Raw genomic sequence first — 17,258 nt, forward strand, 5'->3', positions numbered from 1 at the left:
GGATCAGCATTTCCACACTACTCAGAGAATTTTTATTTTCAGGGATGGATTTTTAGCCCAATTCAAGTTGAAGAAAATTGGTTTCGTGAAAATCGCAGAAAATTTTTTTTCAGAAACTCCGGGGTGCCTGGAGGTCGCGGTGCACCACGCGAAAGTTGTATTCCAAAACTGAGTCACTCAGATCACACGAGTACCCAAGCATGCTTGAAACTCATTCAAATGCAAGTGCTTCTATCTGTTGTCTTGATTGTTTCCCAATCATTCCTTTTGGTTTGGGTAACATGTCAAAATCCTATGCCCAGAGAACTTCAAGTAGAGTTCGCGGAAATGCTCAGTGGACACCCCAGGTAGGGTAAGGATCAGCATTTCCACACTACTCAGAGAATTTTTATTTTCAGGGATGGATTTTTAGCCCAATTCAAGTTGAAGAAAAGTGGTTTCGTGAAAATCGCAGAAAATTTTTTTTCAGAAACTCCGGGGTGCCTGGAGGTCGCGGTGCACCACGCGACAGTTGTATTCCAAAACTGAGTCACTCAGATCACACGAGTACCCAAGCATGCTTGAAACTCATTCAAATGCAAGTGCTTCTATCTGTTGTCTTGACTGTTTCCCAATCATTCCTTTTGGTTTGGGTAACATGTCAAAATCCTATGCCCAGAGAACTTCAACTAGAGTTCGCGGAAATGCTCAGTGGACACCCCAGGTAGGATAAGGATCAGCATTTCCACACTACTCAGAGAATTTTTATTTTCAGGGATGGATTTTTAGCCCAATTCAAGTTGAAGAAAAGTGGTTTCGTGAAAATCGCAGAAATTTTTTTTTCAGAAACTCCGGGGTGCCTGGAGGTCGCGGTGCACCACGCGACAGTTGTATTCCAAAACTGAGTCACTCAGATCACACGAGTACCCAAGCATGCTTGAAACTCATTCAAATGCAAGTGCTTCTATCTGTTGTCTTGATTGTTTCCCAATCATTCCTTTTGGTTTGGGTAACATGTCAAAATCCTATGCCCAGAGAACTTCAAGTAGAGTTCGAGGAAATGCTCAGTGGACACCCCAGGTAGGGTAAGGATCAGCATTTAAACACTACTCTGAGAATTTTTATTTTCAGGGATGGATTTTTAGCCCAATTCAAGTTGAAGAAAAGTGGTTTCGTGAAAATCGCAGAAAATTTTTTTTCAGAAACTCCGGGGTGCCTGGAGGTCGCGGTGCACCACGCGAAAGTTGTATTCCAAAACTGAGTCACTCAGATCACACGAGTACCCAAGCATGCTTGAAACTCATTCAAATGCAAGTGCTTCAATCTGTTGTCTTGATTGTTTCCCAATCATTCCTTTCGGTTTGGGTAACATGTCAAAATCCTATGCCCAGAGAACTTCAAATAGAGTTCGCGGAAATGCTCAGTGGACACCCCAGGTAGGGTAAGGATCAGCATTTCCACACTACTCAGAGAATTTTTATTTTCAGGGATGGATTTTTAGCCCAATTCAAGTTGAAGAAAAGTGGTTTCGTGAAAATCGCAGAAAATTTTTTTTCAGAAACTCCGGGGTGCCTGGAGGTCGCGGTGCACCACGCGACAGTTGTATTCCAATACTGAGTCACTCAGATCACACGAGTACCCAAGCATGCTTGAAACTCATTCAAATGCAAGTGCTTCTATCTGTTGTCTTGATTGTTTCCCACTCATTCCTTTTGGTTTGGGTAACATGTCAAAATCCTATGCCCAGAGAACTTCAAGTAGAGTTCGCGGAATTGCTCAGTGGACACCCCAGGTAGGATAAGGATCAGCATTTCCACACTACTCAGAGAATTTTTATTTTCAGGGATGGATTTTTAGCCCAATTCAAGTTGAAGAAAATTGGTTTCGTGAAAATCGCAGAAAATTTTTTTTCAGAAACTCCGGGGTGCCTGGAGGTCGCGGTGCACCACGCGAAAGTTGTATTCCAAAACTGAGTCACTCAGATCACACGAGTACCCAAGCATGCTTGAAACTCATTCAAATGCAAGTGCTTCTATCTGTTGTCTTGATTGTTTCCCAATCATTCCTTTTGGTTTGGGTAACATGTCAAAATCCTATGCCCAGAGAACTTCAAGTAGAGTTCGCGGAAATGCTCAGTGGACACCCCAGGTAGGATAAGGATCAGCATTTCCACACTACTCAGAGAATTTTTATTTTCAGGGATGGATTTTTAGCCCAATTCAAGTTGAAGAAAAGTGGTTTCGTGAAAATTGCAGAAATTTTTTTTTCAGAAACTCCGGGGTGCCTGGAGGTCGCGGTGCACCACGCGAAAGTTGTATTCCAAAACTGAGTCACTCAGATCACACGAGTACCCAAGCATGCTTGAAACTCATTCAAATGCAAGTGCTTCTATCTGTTGTCTTGATTGTTTCCCACTCATTCCTTTCGGTTTGGGTAACATGTCAAAATCCTATGCCCAGAGAACTTCAAGTAGAGTTCGCGGAAATGCTCAGTGGACACCCCAGGTAGGATAAGGATGAGCATTTCCACACTACTCAGATAATTTTTATTTTCAGGGATGGATTTTTAGCCCAATTCAAGTTGAAGAAAAGTGGTTTCGTGAAAATCGCAGAAAATTTTTTTTCAGAAACTCCGGGGTGCCTGGAGGTCGCGGTGCACCACGCGAAAGTTGTATTCCAAAACTGAGTCACTCAGATCACACGAGTACCCAAGCATGCTTGAAACTCATTCAAATGCAAGTGCTTCTATCTGTTGTCTTGATTGTTTCCCAATCATTCCTTTTGGTTTGGGTAACATGTCAAAATCCTATGCCCAGAGAACTTCAAGTAGAGTTCGCGGAAATGCTCAGTGGACACCCCAGGTAGGGTAAGGATCAGCATTTCCACACTACTCAGAGAATTTTTATTTTCAGGGATGGATTTTTAGCCCAATTCAAGTTGAAGAAAAGTGGTTTCGTGAAAATCGCAGAAAATTTTTTTTCAGAAACTCCGGGGTGCCTAGAGGTCGCGGTGCACCACGCGACAGTTGTATTCCAAAACTGAGTCACTCAGATCACACGAGTACCCAAGCATGCTTGAAACTCATTCAAATGCAAGTGCTTCTATCTGTTGTCTTGATTGTTTCCCACTCATTCCTTTTGGTTTGGGTAACATGTCAAAATCCTATGCCCAGAGAACTTCAAGTAGAGTTCGCGGAATTGCTCAGTGGACACCCCAGGTAGGATAAGGATCAGCATTTCCACACTACTCAGAGAATTTTTATTTTCAGGGATGGATTTTTAGCCCAATTCAAGTTGAAGAAAATTGGTTTCGTGAAAATCGCAGAAAATTTTTTTTCAGAAACTCCGGGGTGCCTGGAGGTCGCGGTGCACCACGCGAAAGTTGTATTCCAAAACTGAGTCACTCAGATCACACGAGTACCCAAGCATGCTTGAAACTCATTCAAATGCAAGTGCTTCTATCTGTTGTCTTGATTGTTTCCCAATCATTCCTTTTGGTTTGGGTAACATGTCAAAATCCTATGCCCAGAGAACTTCAAGTAGAGTTCGCGGAAATGCTCAGTGAACACCCCAGTTAGGATAAGGATCAGCATTTCCACACTACTCAGAGAATTTTTATTTTCAGGGATGGATTTTTAGCCCAATTCAAGTTGAAGAAAAGTGGTTTCGTGAAAATCGCAGAAATCTTTTTTTCAGAAACTCCGGGGTGCCTGTAGGTCGCGGTGCACCACGCGACAGTTGTATTCCAAAACTGAGTCACTCAGATCACACGAGTACCCAAGCATGCTTGAAACTCATTCAAATGCAAGTGCTTCTATCTGTTGTCTTGATTGTTTCCCACTCATTCCTTTTGGTTTGGGTAACATGTCAAAATCCTATGCCCAGAGAACTTCAAGTAGAGTTCGAGGAAATGCTCAGTGGACACCCCAGGTAGGGTAAGGATCAGCATTTCCACACTACTCTGAGAATTTTTATTTTCAGGGATGGATTTTTAGCCCAATTCAAGTTGAAGAAAAGTGGTTTCGTGAAAATCGCAGAAAATTTTTTTTCAGAAACTCCGGGGTGCCTGGAGGTCGCGGTGCACCACGCGAAAGTTGTATTCCAAAACTGAGTCACTCAGATCACACGAGTACCCAAGCATGCTTGAAACTCATTCAAATGCAAGTGCTTCTATCTGTTGTCTTGATTGTTTCCCACTCATTCCTTTCGGTTTGGGTAACATGTCAAAATCCTATGCCCAGAGAACTTCAAATAGAGTTCGCGGAAATGCTCAGTGGACACCCCAGGTAGGATAAGGATCAACATTTCCACACTACTCAGAGAATTTTTATTTTCAGGGATGGATTTTTAGCCCAATTCAAGTTGAAGAAAAGTGGTTTCATGAAAATCGCAGAAAGTTTTTTTTCAGAAACTCCGGGGTGCCTGGAGGTCACGGTGCACCACGCGATAGTTGTATTCCAAAACTGAGTCACTCAGATCACACGGGTACCCAAGCATGCTTGAAACTCATTCAAATGCAAGTGCTTCAATCTGTTGTCTTGATTGTTTCCCACTCATTCCATTTGATTTGGGTAACATGTCAAAATAATATGCCCAGAGAACTTCAACTAGAGTTCACGGAAATGCTCAGTGGACACCCCAGGTAGGATAAGGATCAGCATTTCCACACTACTCAGAGAATTTTTATTTTCAGGGATGAATTTTTAGCCCAATTCAAGTTGAAGAAAAGTGGTTTCGTGAAAATCGCAGAAAATTTTTTTTCAGAATCTCCGGGGTGCCTGGAGGTCGCGGTGCACCACGCGAAAGTTGTATTCCAAAACTGAGTCACTCAGATCACACGAGTACCCAAGCATGCTTGAAACTCATTCAAATGCAAGTGCTTCTATCTGTTGTCTTGATTCTTTCCCAATCATTCCTTTTGGTTTGGGTAACATGTCAAAATCCTATGCCCAGAGAACTTCAAGTAGAGTTCACGGAAATGCTCAGTGGACACCCCAGGTAGGGTAAGGATCAGCATTTCCACACTACTCAGAGAATTTTTATTTTCAGGGATGGATTTTTAGCCCAATTCAAGTTGAAGAAAAGTGGTTTCGTGAAAATCGCAGAAAATTTTTTTTCAGAAACTCCGGGGTGCCTGGAGGTCGCGGTGCACCACGCGACAGTTGTATTCCAAAACTGAGTCACTCAGATCACACGAGTACCCAAGCATGCTTGAAACTCATTCAAATGCAAGTGCTTCTATCTGTTGTCTTGATTGTTTCCCAATCATTCCTTTTGGTTTGGGTAACATGTCAACATCCTATGCCCAGAGAACTTCAAGTAGAGTTCGCGGAAATGCTCAGTGGACACCCCAGGTAGGGTAAGGATCAGCATTTCCACACTACTCAGAGAATTTTTATTTTCAGGGATGGATTTTTAGCCCAATTCAAGTTGAAGAAAAGTGGTTTCGTGAAAATCGCAGAAAATTTTTTTTCAGAAACTCCGGGGTGCCTGGAGGTCGCGGTGCACCACGCGACAGTTGTATTCCAAAACTGAGTCACTCAGATCACACGAGTACCCAAGCATGCTTGAAACTCATTCAAATGCAAGTGCTTCTATCTGTTGTCTTGATTGTTTCCCAATCATTCCTTTTGGTTTGGGTAACATGTCAAAATCCTATGCCCAGAGAACTTCAAGTAGAGTTCGAGGAAATGCTCAGTGGACACCCCAGGTAGGGTAAGGATCAGCATTTCCACACTACTCTGAGAATTTTTATTTTCAGGGATGGATTTTTAGCCCAATTCAAGTTGAAGAAAAGTGGTTTCGTGAAAATCGCAGAAAATTTTTTTTCAGAAACTCCGGGGTGCCTGGAGGTCGCGGTGCACCACGCGAAAGTTGTATTCCAAAACTGAGTCACTCAGATCACACGAGTACCCAAGCATGCTTGAAACTCATTCAAATGCAAGTGCTTCAATCTGTTGTCTTGATTGTTTCCCAATCATTCCTTTCGGTTTGGGTAACATGTCAAAATCCTATGCCCAGAGAACTTCAAGTAGAGTTCACGGAAATGCTCAGTGGACACCCCAGGTAGGGTAAGGATCAGCATTTCCACACTACTCAGAGAATTTTTATTTTCAGGGATGGATTTTTAGCCCAATTCAAGTTGAAGAAAAGTGGTTTCGTGAAAATCGCAGAAAATTTTTTTTCAGAAACTCCAGGGTGCCTGGAGGTCGCGGTGCACCACGCGACAGTTGTATTCCAAAACTGAGTCACTCAGATCACACGAGTACCCAAGCATGCTTGAAACTCATTCAAATGCAAGTACTTCTATCTGTTGTCTTGATTGTTTCCCACTCATTCCTTTTGGTTTGGGTAACATGTCAAAATCCTATGCCCAGAGAACTTCAAGTAGAGTTCGCGGAATTGCTCAGTGGACACCCCAGGTAGGATAAGGATCAGCATTTCCACACTACTCAGAGAATTTTTATTTTCAGGGATGGATTTTTAGCCCAATTCAAGTTGAAGAAAAGTGGTTTCGTGAAAATCGCAGAAATCTTTTTTTCAGAAACTCCGGGGTGCCTGTAGGTCGCGGTGCACCACGCGACAGTTGTATTCCAAAACTGAGTCACTCAGATCACACGAGTACCCAAGCATGCTTGAAACTCATTCAAATGCAAGTGCTTCTATCTGTTGTCTTGATTGTTTCCCACTCATTCCTTTTGGTTTGGGTAACATGTCAAAATCCTATGCCCAGAGAACTTCAAGTAGAGTTCGAGGAAATGCTCAGTGGACACCCCAGGTAGGGTAAGGATCAGCATTTCCACACTACTCTGAGAATTTTTATTTTCAGGGATGGATTTTTAGCCCAATTCAAGTTGAAGAAAAGTGGTTTCGTGAAAATCGCAGAAAATTTTTTTTCAGAAACTCCGGGGTGCCTGGAGGTCGCGGTGCACCACGCGAAAGTTGTATTCCAAAACTGAGTCACTCAGATCACACGAGTACCCAAGCATGCTTGAAACTCATTCAAATGCAAGTGCTTCTATCTGTTGTCTTGATTGTTTCCCACTCATTCCTTTCGGTTTGGGTAACATGTCAAAATCCTATGCCCAGAGAACTTCAAATAGAGTTCGCGGAAATGCTCAGTGGACACCCCAGGTAGGATAAGGATCAGCATTTCCACACTACTCAGAGAATTTTTATTTTCAGGGATGGATTTTTAGCCCAATTCAAGTTGAAGAAAAGTGGTTTCATGAAAATCGCAGAAAGTTTTTTTTCAGAAACTCCGGGGTGCCTGGAGGTCACGGTGCACCACGCGATAGTTGTATTCCAAAACTGAGTCACTCAGATCACACGGGTACCCAAGCATGCTTGAAACTCATTCAAATGCAAGTGCTTCAATCTGTTGTCTTGATTGTTTCCCACTCATTCCATTTGATTTGGGTAACATGTCAAAATAATATGCCCAGAGAACTTCAACTAGAGTTCACGGAAATGCTCAGTGGACACCCCAGGTAGGATAAGGATCAGCATTTCCACACTACTCAGAGAATTTTTATTTTCAGGGATGAATTTTTAGCCCAATTCAAGTTGAAGAAAAGTGGTTTCGTGAAAATCGCAGAAAATTTTTTTTCAGAATCTCCGGGGTGCCTGGAGGTCGCGGTGCACCACGCGAAAGTTGTATTCCAAAACTGAGTCACTCAGATCACACGAGTACCCAAGCATGCTTGAAACTCATTCAAATGCAAGTGCTTCTATCTGTTGTCTTGATTCTTTCCCAATCATTCCTTTTGGTTTGGGTAACATGTCAAAATCCTATGCCCAGAGAACTTCAAGTAGAGTTCACGGAAATGCTCAGTGGACACCCCAGGTAGGGTAAGGATCAGCATTTCCACACTACTCAGAGAATTTTTATTTTCAGGGATGGATTTTTAGCCCAATTCAAGTTGAAGAAAAGTGGTTTCGTGAAAATCGCAGAAAATTTTTTTTCAGAAACTCCGGGGTGCCTGGAGGTCGCGGTGCACCACGCGACAGTTGTATTCCAAAACTGAGTCACTCAGATCACACGAGTACCCAAGCATGCTTGAAACTCATTCAAATGCAAGTGCTTCTATCTGTTGTCTTGATTGTTTCCCAATCATTCCTTTTGGTTTGGGTAACATGTCAACATCCTATGCCCAGAGAACTTCAAGTAGAGTTCGCGGAAATGCTCAGTGGACACCCCAGGTAGGGTAAGGATCAGCATTTCCACACTACTCAGAGAATTTTTATTTTCAGGGATGGATTTTTAGCCCAATTCAAGTTGAAGAAAAGTGGTTTCGTGAAAATCGCAGAAAATTTTTTTTCAGAAACTCCGGGGTGCCTGGAGGTCGCGGTGCACCACGCGACAGTTGTATTCCAAAACTGAGTCACTCAGATCACACGAGTACCCAAGCATGCTTGAAACTCATTCAAATGCAAGTGCTTCTATCTGTTGTCTTGATTGTTTCCCAATCATTCCTTTTGGTTTGGGTAACATGTCAAAATCCTATGCCCAGAGAACTTCAAGTAGAGTTCGAGGAAATGCTCAGTGGACACCCCAGGTAGGGTAAGGATCAGCATTTCCACACTACTCTGAGAATTTTTATTTTCAGGGATGGATTTTTAGCCCAATTCAAGTTGAAGAAAAGTGGTTTCGTGAAAATCGCAGAAAATTTTTTTTCAGAAACTCCGGGGTGCCTGGAGGTCGCGGTGCACCACGCGAAAGTTGTATTCCAAAACTGAGTCACTCAGATCACACGAGTACCCAAGCATGCTTGAAACTCATTCAAATGCAAGTGCTTCAATCTGTTGTCTTGATTGTTTCCCAATCATTCCTTTCGGTTTGGGTAACATGTCAAAATCCTATGCCCAGAGAACTTCAAGTAGAGTTCACGGAAATGCTCAGTGGACACCCCAGGTAGGGTAAGGATCAGCATTTCCACACTACTCAGAGAATTTTTATTTTCAGGGATGGATTTTTAGCCCAATTCAAGTTGAAGAAAAGTGGTTTCGTGAAAATCGCAGAAAATTTTTTTTCAGAAACTCCGGGGTGCCTGGAGGTCGCGGTGCACCACGCGACAGTTGTATTCCAAAACTGAGTCACTCAGATCACACGAGTACCCAAGCATGCTTGAAACTCATTCAAATGCAAGTACTTCTATCTGTTGTCTTGATTGTTTCCCACTCATTCCTTTTGGTTTGGGTAACATGTCAAAATCCTATGCCCAGAGAACTTCAAGTAGAGTTCGCGGAATTGCTCAGTGGACACCCCAGGTAGGATAAGGATCAGCATTTCCACACTACGCAGAGAATTTTTATTTTCAGGGATGGATTTTTAGCCCAATTCAAGTTGAAGAAAATTGGTTTCGTGAAAATCGCAGAAAATTTTTTTTCAGAAACTCCGGGGTGCCTGGAGGTCGCGGTGCACCACGCGAAAGTTGTATTCCAAAACTGAGTCACTCAGATCACACGAGTACCCAAGCATGCTTGAAACTCATTCAAATGCAAGTGCTTCTATCTGTTGTCTTGATTGTTTCCCAATCATTCCTTTTGGTTTGGGTAACATGTCAAAATCCTATGCCCAGAGAACTTCAAGTAGAGTTCGAGGAAATGCTCAGTGGACACCCCAGGTAGGGTAAGGATCAGCATTTCCACACTACTCTGAGAATTTTTATTTTCAGGGATGGATTTTTAGCCCAATTCAAGTTGAAGAAAAGTGGTTTCGTGAAAATCGCAGAAAATTTTTTTTCAGAAACTCCGGGGTGCCTGGAGGTCGCGGTGCACCACGCGAAAGTTGTATTCCAAAACTGAGTCACTCAGATCACACGAGTACCCAAGCATGCTTGAAACTCATTCAAATGCAAGTGCTTCTATCTGTTGTCTTGATTGTTTCCCACTCATTCCTTTCGGTTTGGGTAACATGTCAAAATCCTATGCCCAGAGAACTTCAAATAGAGTTCGCGGAAATGCTCAGTGGACACCCCAGGTAGGATAAGGATCAGCATTTCCACACTACTCAGAGAATTTTTATTTTCAGGGATGAATTTTTAGCCCAATTCAAGTTGAAGAAAAGTGGTTTCGTGAAAATCGCAGAAAATTTTTTTTCAGAAACTCCGGGGTGCCTGGAGGTCGCGGTGCACCACGCGAAAGTTGTATTCCAAAACTGAGTCACTCAGATCACACGAGTACCCAAGCATGCTTGAAACTCATTCAAATGCAAGTGCTTCTATCTGTTGTCTTGATTGTTTCCCAATCATTCCTTTTGGTTTGGGTAACATGTCAAAATCCTATGCCCAGAGAACTTCAAGTAGAGTTCACGGAAATGCTCAGTGGACACCCCAGGTAGGGTAAGGATCAGCATTTCCACACTACTCAGAGAATTTTTATTTTCAGGGATGGATTTTTAGCCCAATTCAAGTTGAAGAAAAGTGGTTTCGTGAAAATCGCAGAAAATTTTTTTTCAGAAACTCCGGGGTGCCTGGAGGTCGCGGTGCACCACGCGACAGTTGTATTCCAAAACTGAGTCACTCAGATCACACGAGTACCCAAGCATGCTTGAAACTCATTCAAATGCAAGTACTTCTATCTGTTGTCTTGATTGTTTCCCACTCATTCCTTTTGGTTTGGGTAACATGTCAAAATCCTATGCCCAGAGAACTTCAAGTAGAGTTCGCGGAATTGCTCAGTGGACACCCCAGGTAGGATAAGGATCAGCATTTCCACACTACGCAGAGAATTTTTATTTTCAGGGATGGATTTTTAGCCCAATTCAAGTTGAAGAAAAGTGGTTTCGTGAAAATCGCAGAAATCTTTTTTTCAGAAACTCCGGGGTGCCTGTAGGTCGCGGTGCACCACGCGACAGTTGTATTCCAAAACTGAGTCACTCAGATCACACGAGTACCCAACCATGCTTGAAACTCATTCAAATGCAAGTGCTTCTATCTGTTGTCTTGATTGTTTCCCAATCAATCCTTTTGGTTTGGGTAACATGTCAAAATCCTATGCCCAGAGAACTTCAAGTAGAGTTCGAGGAAATGCTCAGTGGACACCCCAGGTAGGGTAAGGATCAGCATTTCCACACTACTCTGAGAATTTTTATTTTCAGGGATGGATTTTTAGCCCAATTCAAGTTGAAGAAAAGTGGTTTCGTGAAAATCGCAGAAAATTTTTTTTCAGAAACTCCGGGGTGCCTGGAGGTCGCGGTGCACCACGCGAAAGTTGTATTCCAAAACTGAGTCACTCAGATCACACGAGTACCCAAGCATGCTTGAAACTCATTCAAATGCAAGTGCTTCTATCTGTTGTCTTGATTGTTTCCCACTCATTCCTTTCGGTTTGGGTAACATGTCAAAATCCTATGCCCAGAGAACTTCAAATAGAGTTCGCGGAAATGCTCAGTGGACACCCCAGGTAGGATAAGGATCAGCATTTCCACACTACTCAGAGAATTTTTATTTTCAGGGATGGATTTTTAGCCCAATTCAAGTTGAAGAAAATTGGTTTCGTGAAAATCGCAGAAAATTTTTTTTCAGAAACTCCGGGGTGCCTGGAGGTCGCGGTGCACCACGCGAAAGTTGTATTCCAAAACTGAGTCACTCAGATCACACGAGTACCCAAGCATGCTTGAAACTCATTCAATTGCAAGTGCTTCTATCTGTTGTCTTGATTGTTTCCCAATCATTCCTTTTGGTTTGGGTAACATGTCAAAATCCTATGCCCAGAGAACTTCAAGTAGAGTTCGCGGAAATGCTCAGTGGACACCCCAGGTAAGGTAAGGATCAGCATTTCCACACTACTCAGAGAATTTTTATTTTCAGGGATGGATTTTTAGCCCAATTCAAGTTGAAGAAAAGTGGTTTCATGAAAATCGCAGAAAGTTTTTTTTCAGAAACTCCGGGGTGCCTGGAGGTCACGGTGCACCACGCGATAGTTGTATTCCAAAACTGAGTCACTCAGATCACACGGGTACCCAAGCATGCTTGAAACTCATTCAAATGCAAGTGCTTCAATCTGTTGTCTTGATTGTTTCCCACTCATTCCATTTGATTTGGGTAACATGTCAAAATAATATGCCCAGAGAACTTCAACTAGAGTTCACGGAAATGCTCAGTGGACACCCAGGTAGGATAAGGATCAGCATTTCCACACTACTCAGAGAATTTTTATTTTCAGGGATGAATTTTTAGCCCAATTCAAGTTGAAGAAAAGTGGTTTCGTGAAAATCGCAGAAAATTTTTTTTCAGAAACTCCGGGGTGCCTGGAGGTCGCGGTGCACCACGCGAAAGTTGTATTCCAAAACTGAGTCACTCAGATCACACGAGTACCCAAGCATGCTTGAAACTCATTCAAATGCAAGTGCTTCAATCTGTTGTCTTGATTGTTTCCCACTCATTCCATTTGATTTGGGTAACATGTCAAAATCCTATGCCCAGAGAACTTCAACTAGAGTTCACGGAAATGCTCAGTGGACACCCCAGGTAGGATAAGGATCAGCATTTCCACACTACTCAGAGAATTTTTATTTTCAGGGATGGATTTTTAGCCCAATTCAAGTTGAAGAAAAGTGGTTTCGTGAAAATCGCAGAAATTTTTTTTTCAGAAACTCCGGGGTGCCTGGAGGTCGCGGTGCACCACGCGAAAGTTGTATTCCAAAACTGAGTCACTCAGATCACACGAGTACCCAAGCATGCTTGAAACTCATTCAAATGCAAGTGCTTCTATCTGTTGTCTTGATTGTTTCCCACTCATTCCTTTCGGTTTGGGTAACATGTCAAAATCCTATGCCCAGAGAACTTCAAGTAGAGTTCGCGGAAATGCTCAGTGGACACCCCAGGTAGGGTAAGGATCAGCATTTCCACACTACTCAGAGAATTTTTAATTTCAGGGATGGATTTTTAGCCCAATTCAAGTTGAAGAAAAGTGGTTTCGTGATAATCGCAGAAAATTTTTTTTCAGAAACTCCGGGGTGCCTGGAGGTTGCGGTGCACCACGCGAAAGTTGTATTCCAAAACTGAGTCACTCAGATCACACGAGTACCCAAGCATGCTTGAAACTCATTCAAATGGAAGTGCTTCTATCTGTTGTCTTGATTGTTTCCCACTCGTTCCTTTCGGTTTGGGTAACATGTCAAAATCCTATGCCCAGAGAACTTCAAGTAGAGTTCGTGGAAATGCTCAGTGGACACCCCAGGTAGGGTAAGGATCAGCATTTCCACACTACTCAGAGAATTTTTAATTTCAGGGATGGATTTTTAGCCCAATTCAAGTTGAAGAAAAGTGGTTTCGTGATAATCGCAGAAAATTTTTTTTCAGAAACTCCGGGGTGCCTGGAGGTTGCGGTGCACCACGCGAAAGTTGTATTCCAAAACTGAGTCACTCAGATCACACGAGTACCCAAGCATGCTTGAAACTCATTCAAATGGAAGTGCTTCTATCTGTTGTCTTGATTGTTTCCCACTCGTTCCTTTCGGTTTGGGTAACATGTCAAAATCCTATGCCCAGAGAACTTCAAGTAGAGTTCGCGGAAATGCTCAGTGGACACCCCAGGTAGGATAAGGATGAGCATTTCCACACTACTCAGATAATTTTTATTTTCAGGGATGGATTTTTAGCCCAATTCAAGTTGAAGAAAAGTGGTTTCGTGAAAATCGCAGAAACTTTTTTTTCAGAAACTCCGGGGTGCCTGGAGGTCGCGGTGCACCACGCGAAAGTTGTATTCCAAAACTGAGTCACTCAGATCACACGAGTACCCAAGCATGCTTGAAACTCATTCAAATGCAAGTGCTTCTATCTGTTGTCTTGATTGTTTCCCAATCATTCCTTTTGGTTTGGGTAACATGTCAAAATCCTATGCCCAGAGAACTTCAACTAGAGTTCGCGGAAATGCTCAGTGGACACCCCAGGTAGGGTAAGGATCAGCATTTCCACACTACTCAGAGAATTTTTATTTTCAGGGATGGATTTTTAGCCCAATTCAAGTTGAAGAAAAGTGGTTTCGTGAAAATCGCAGAAAATTTTTTTTCAGAAACTCCGGGGTGCCTGGAGGTCGCGGTGCACCACGCGACAGTTGTATTCCAAAACTGAGTCACTCAGATCACACGAGTACCCAAGCATGCTTGAAACTCATTCAAATGCAAGTGCTTCTATCTGTTGTCTTGATTGTTTCCCAATCATTCCTTTTGGTTTGGGTAACATGTCAAAATCCTATGCCCAGAGAACTTCAACTAGAGTTCGCGGAAATGCTCAGTGGACACCCCAGGTAGGAAAAGGATCAGCATTTCCACACTACTCAGAGAATTTTTATTTTCAGGGATGGATTTTTAGCCCAATTCAAGTTGAAGAAAAGTGGTTTCGTGAAAATCGCAGAAATTTTTTTTTCAGAAACTCCGGGGTGCCTGGAGGTCGCGGTGCACCACGCGACAGTTGTATTCCAAAACTGAGTCACTCAGATCACACGAGTACCCAAGCATGCTTGAAACTCATTCAAATGCAAGTGCTTCTATCTGTTGTCTTGATTGTTTCCCAATCATTCCTTTTGGTTTGGGTAACATGTCAAAATCCTATGCCCAGAGAACTTCAAGTAGAGTTCGAGGAAATGCTCAGTGGACACCCCAGGTAGGGTAAGGATCAGCATTTCCACACTACTCTGAGAATTTTTATTTTCAGGGATGGATTTTTAGCCCAATTCAAGTTGAAGAAAAGTGGTTTCGTGAAAATCGCAGAAAATTTTTTTTCAGAAACTCCGGGGTGCCTGGAGGTCGCGGTGCACCACGCGAAAGTTGTATTCCAAAACTGAGTCACTCAGATCACACGAGTACCCAAGCATGCTTGAAACTCATTCAAATGCAAGTGCTTCAATCTGTTGTCTTGATTGTTTCCCAATCATTCCTTTCGGTTTGGGTAACATGTCAAAATCCTATGCCCAGAGAACTTCAAATAGAGTTCGCGGAAATGCTCAGTGGACACCCCAGGTAGGGTAAGGATCAGCATTTCCACACTACTCAGAGAATTTTTATTTTCAGGGATGGATTTTTAGCCCAATTCAAGTTGAAGAAAAGTGGTTTCGTGAAAATCGCAGAAAATTTTTTTTCAGAAACTCCGGGGTGCCTGGAGGTCGCGGTGCACCACGCGAAAGTTGTATTCCAAAACTGAGTCACTCAGATCACACGAGTACCCAAGCATGCTTGAACTCATTCAAATGCAAGTGCTTCAATCTGTTGTCTTGATTGTTTCCCACTCATTCCATTTGATTTGGGTAACATGTCAAAATCCTATGCCCAGAGAACTTCAACTAGAGTTCACGGAAATGCTCAGTGGACACCCCAGGTAGGATAAGGATCAGCATTTCCACACTACTCAGAGAATTTTTATTTTCAGGGATGGATTTTTAGCCCAATTCAAGTTGAAGAAAAGTGGTTTCGTGAAAATCGCAGAAATTTTTTTTTCAGAAACTCCGGGGTGCCTGGAGGTCACGGTGCACCACGCGAAAGTTGTATTCCAAAACTGAGTCACTCAGATCACACGAGTACCCAAGCATGCTTGAAACTCATTCAAATGCAAGTGCTTCTATCTGTTGTCTTGATTGTTTCCCACTCATTCCTTTCGGTTTGGGTAACATGTCAAAATCCTATGCCCAGAGAACTTCAAGTAGAGTTCGCGGAAATGCTCAGTGGACACCCCAGGTAGGGTAAGGATCAGCATTTCCACACTACTCAGACAATTTTTAATTTCAGGGATGGATTTTTAGCCCAATTCAAGTTGAAGAAAAGTGGTTTCGTGATAATCGCAGAAAATTTTTTTTCAGAAACTCCGGGGTGCCTGGAGGTCGCGGTGCACCACGCGAAAGTTGTATTCCAAAACTGAGTCACTCAGATCACACGAGTACCCAAGCATGCTTGAAACTCATTCAAATGCAAGTGCTTCTATCTGTTGTCTTGATTGTTTCCCACTCGTTCCTTTTGGTTTGGGTAACATGTCTAAATCCTATGCCCAGAGAACTTCAAGTAGAGTTCGCGGAAATGCTCAGTGGACACCCCAGGTAGGGTAAGGATCAGCATTTCCACACTACTCAGAGAATTTTTATTTTCAGGGATGGATTTTTAGCCCAATTCAAGTTGAAGAAAAGTGGTTTCGTAAAAATCGCAGAAAATTTTTTTTCAGAAACTCCGGAGTGCCTGGAGGTCGCGGTGTACCACGCGACAGTTCAATTCCAAAACTGAGTCACTCAGATCACACGAGTACCCAAGCATGCTTGAAACTCATTCAAATGCAAGTGCTTCTATCTGTTGTCTTGATTGTTTCCCGCTCATTCCTTTTGGTTTGGGTAACATGTCTAAATCCTATGCCCAGAGAACTTCAAGTAGAGTTCGCGGAAATGCTCAGTGGACACCCCAGGTAGGGTAAGGATCAGCATTTCCACACTACTCAGAGAATTTTTATTTTCAGGGATGGATTTTTAGCCCAATTCAAGTTGAAGAAAATTGGTTTCGTGAAAATCGCAGAAAATTTTTTTTCAGAAACTCCGGGGTGCCTGGAGGTCGCGGTGCACCACGCGAAAGTTGTATTCCAAAACTGAGTCACTCAGATCACACGAGTACCCAAGCATTCTTGAAACTCATTCAAATGCAAGTGCTTCTATCTGTTGTCTTGATTGTTTCCCAATCATTCCTTTTGGTTTGGGTAACATGTCAAAATCCTATGCCTAGAGAACTTCAAGTAGAGTTCGCAGAAATGCTCAGTGGACACCCCAGGTAGGGTAAGGATCTGCATTTCTACACTACTCAGACAATTTTTAATCTCAGGGATGGATTTTTAGCCCAATTCAAGTTGAAGAAAAGTGGTTTCGTGAAAATCGCAGAAAATTTTTTTTCAGAAACTCCGGGGTGCCTGGAGGTCGCGGTGCACCACGCGAAAGTTGTATTCCAAAACTGAGTCACTCAGATCAAACGAGTACCCAAGCATTCTTGAAACTCATTCAAATGCAAGTGCTTCTATCTGTTGTCTTGATTGTTTCCCACTCATTCCTTTCGGTTTGGGTAACATGTCAAAATCCTATGCCCAGAGAACTTCAAGTAGAGTTCGCGGAAATGCTCAGTGGACACCCCAGGTAGGGTAAGGATCAGCATTTCCACACTACTCAGAGAATTTTTATTTTCAGGGATGGATTTTTAGCCCAATTCAAGTTGAAGAAAAGTGGTTTCGTGAAAATCGCAGAAAATTTTTTTTCAGAAACTCCGGGGTGCCTGGAGGTCGCGGTGCACCACGCGACAGTTGTATTCCAAAACTGA

Source organism: Lepisosteus oculatus, chromosome 1 (assembly GCF_040954835.1).
Source record: "Lepisosteus oculatus isolate fLepOcu1 chromosome 1, fLepOcu1.hap2, whole genome shotgun sequence".
Classification (NCBI taxonomy): Eukaryota; Metazoa; Chordata; class Actinopteri; order Semionotiformes; family Lepisosteidae; genus Lepisosteus; species Lepisosteus oculatus.